Raw genomic sequence first — 3513 nt, 5'->3', positions numbered from 1 at the left:
ACAGATTGATTAGCTGTGGGCTGTAGAACAGGCATCTGAAGCGTTATTATACAGTGTTATGCTGGATTTCATCAATAGCCTAGCATTTACTAACACGGACTATATTTTAAGTGTTTGGAAGTAATTCGCGTTTTCCTCCTGTAGAAAAACATCATAAGAACAATGTTTAGTGGCTCAATGTATTACAGCGGTGTTTTTAAAAGTCTAAACACTTTATTGATATAGTGTACAGCCAAGCACATGTGGTCAGAATACAAACGAGTCGCAGGTGATTAAGCGTTTTCCCTAAGTAAAGTGTCTAAGCCAGGTCCAAGCTAAATGCCAGCAGGTGTCTGTAGCTCCGCTCACTCTCCGCCTCTTTGGTATCCCACCGTGGGTGTTATGATGCGCAAACAAAATGGCGACGGTTGGCCGCACATACTTGTGGCTTCTTTTGCGCTCTTCAGAAACCTATGGGTGACGTCACGGACACTACGTCCATATATTTTACAGTCTATGGTTTCCACTGATCATTCTTGAGATGTTTCAGCAGCTTAATTGGAGTTCACCTGTGGTAAATTCAGTTGATTTGACATGTATTGACAAGGCATACACTTGTCTATATAAGGTCCCAGGGTTGACAGTGCATGTCATAACACAAACCAAGCGTGAAGACAAAAAAATTGTCTGCAGACCTCCGAGACAGGATTGTCTCGAGGCACTATGCTGGGGAAGGTTACAGAAAAATTTCTGCTACTCTGAAAGTTCCAATGAGCACAGTGGCCTCCGTCATCCATAAGTGGGAGATGCTTGGAACCACCAGGCTCTTCCTAGAGCTGGCCGGCCAGAAAACCAGTCAGGGCTCATCACCAGGCTAATACCATCCCTACAGTGAAGCATGGTGGTGGCAGCATCATGCTGTAGGGATGTTTTTCAGCAGCAGGAACTGGAATACTAGTCAGGATAGAGGGAAAGATGAATGCAGCAATGCGCAGAGACATCCTGAATGACTTGCTCTTGACCTCAGACTGGGGAGACGGTTTATCTACCAGCATAACAATGACCCAAAGCACACCGCCAGAATGTCAATGGAGTGGCTTCACAACAACTCGGTGAATGTTGTGTAATAAAAAGTCTTATTGAGATGGATTGTTGGTGATTGTATGGGTGTTAATGGCCAGATTGGGTAGCTACCTAGATACATGAACAAAGGAAAAATATGACCTGTTAAAGATTTAAGACCTACAACACACATTTCAGTAGATTTAAGGCTTTTTAAGGCCTAAGATTTAATTTTTGAGATTCAAGACACCCTGTAGATTGTTTTCTGAATTTGAACCTCACAGTATTTACACTTTATGTACATCTTGTATAGTTTCAGTTCTGACACCATTTCCCCCTCAGAACTGTCCCAGTTCTTCATGGCGCGGATTCAAGAAAGTGCAGGTAACATAACGTTCCTCTTTAATTTTTGTCCATATTTAGATGATATATTAATATTTTGTACATTTGTCAGTTGCACACTCATGATGTGAATGTCCCGTTTCACCACATCCCGAAGGTATTATGTTGAACTGAGATTTATAAGGTTTATAATGCATTTAAGATGCACAGGTTTTAAACTTTTATTTATATGCACTTTATTAATATGCACAAAAAATGCAAATGCAGCAAGGAAATGTCACTATTTATCTCAGAAAACATATCTTAAAGGTGTTGTTGACTTAAAATTTATCACCAGATGTTGGTAACCATTAAAGATATACATGTAATGAAAGCAAATCTAAGTAGTTTACAAATTAAGCTATAAGTAATAAAATAAAATGACTCAAGGAAAAACATTGAACACATGAAGAAAGGGAGGCGTAGAAAGGCAGTGAAAGCCCAGACAGCAGCTGAAATCTCTCAATTGTTAGCAACCCAGCTAGCAAAACTCATGTGGCTCAGATCTGGCCCACATAACGCATGGAATGATGGGCGGTCCACTCCTGTTTGCAAGATCTGGGCCACAATAAAGTCATATCAATATCACATATCAGCCAGAATTCAACCAAATGAACCAGAACTGACCCTATTCTGGGCCACAGTTTGCTTTAATTCTGGCACAGATCTGGCCTACACCTTACACTTACTGGGTTTGGCAAAGTACAAATATCCCAGCATGCATTGGAGTATGAATACATTCTCCTACATTTCTTATTGATGCTCCAGTTTTCATTATTTGCTGTTGATTCTGCTGTCTTCTCTGGGCCGCTTTAGGTTCACAGCCACATTAGCCAGAGCTTACTGTGCCAAACATTTGCCAAAAGTGGCCCACGTATGTTTTGAGATAACTGGGCCACAATAGCCTAATGGCTGCATTAGCCAGAGCTTTTTGTGCCGTATATTTGCCAAAAGTGGCCCACATTTGTTTTAAGATAACTGGGCCACATTAGGCTCACAGCCGCAATAGTCAGAGCTTACGGTGTCAAATATTTGCCAAAAGTGGCCCACATATGTTTTAAGATAACTGGCTAATGCAGCCATTAGCCTATAGTGGCCCAGTTATCTTAAAACAAATGTGGGCCACTTTTGGCAAATATATGGCACAAAAAAATCTGGGCTACTATGGGCTAATGGCTGCATTAGCCAGAGTTTTTTGTGCCATATATTTGCCAAAAGTGGCCCACATTTGTTTTAAGATAACTGGGCCACATTAGGCTCACAGCCGCAATAGTCATAGCTTACAGTGTCAAATATTTGCCAAAAGTGGCCCACATATGTTTTAAGATAACTGGGCCACTATAGGCTAATAGCTGCATTAGCCAGAGTTTTTTGTGCCGTATATTTGCCAAAAGTGGCCCACATTTGTTTTAAGATAACTGGGCCACATTAGGCTCACAGCCGCAATAGTCAGAGCTTACAGTGTCAAATATTTGCCAAAAGTGGCCCACATATGTTTTAAGATAACTGGGCCACTATAGGCTAATAGCTGCATTAGCCAGAGTTTTTTGTGCCGTATATTTGCCAAAAGTGGCCCACATATGTTTTAAGATAACTGGGCCACATTAGGCTCACAGCCGCAATAGTCAGAGCTTACTGTGTCAAATATTTGCCAAAAGTGGCCCACATATGTTTTAAAATAACTGGGCCACATTTGCACTTGCACGTGTGAGCCATTTTAGGTTTAGATCCAGATTACCCTTAAATGATTATGCCACATTTTTGCCAACTGTGGCCCACAATTGTCCACCATCATTTGGGCCAAATATACCATTTTCCACATGGGTCACATTAGGCTCACATTTTTTCATAAGTGTCAAATGTTTTCCTTAGATGGCCCATATATGAATTTGAATCTTTGGCCCCCCTTTGCCATTGGGCAGGTGGGCCACTTCAGGCTCACATTCATTTTGTCTGAGCCGAAGGAAGACCACCAGTGCCACCAATAACTGCCTAAAGTGGCCCACATTTGTATGCTATCTGGGAACCCTCTGCCCTACTTTAAATAAAGTATTAAAAAACATTTTAGTATTTCAGTACTTACTCCTTCCA

General features: G+C 41.3%; 1 long non-coding RNA gene across 1 annotated transcript in view; it reads right to left on the bottom strand.

The window, feature by feature from the left end:
* Positions 1–2218: 2218 nt before the first annotated feature.
* LOC147846213 (uncharacterized) overlaps positions 2219–3513 on the bottom strand; it is a 4200-nt gene continuing 2905 nt past the window's right edge. The window contains exons 1-3 of the long non-coding RNA XR_015478261.1: positions 2913–3513; positions 2737–2855; positions 2219–2349 (exon numbers count right to left, since the gene is read on the bottom strand). The exon at positions 2913–3513 is cut by the window's right edge and continues 2905 nt beyond it. This is a non-coding gene — a long non-coding RNA (uncharacterized LOC147846213). The remainder of the gene's footprint in view (positions 2350–2736; positions 2856–2912) is intronic.

The sequence above is a fragment of the Danio rerio genome, chromosome 2, assembly GCF_052040795.2.
Source record: "Danio rerio strain M-AB ecotype USA chromosome 2, GRCz13ab, whole genome shotgun sequence".
Classification (NCBI taxonomy): domain Eukaryota; kingdom Metazoa; phylum Chordata; class Actinopteri; order Cypriniformes; family Danionidae; genus Danio; species Danio rerio.
The sequence above is the reverse complement of the archived record's forward strand: the minus strand, read 5'-3'. Positions and strand labels throughout refer to the sequence as shown.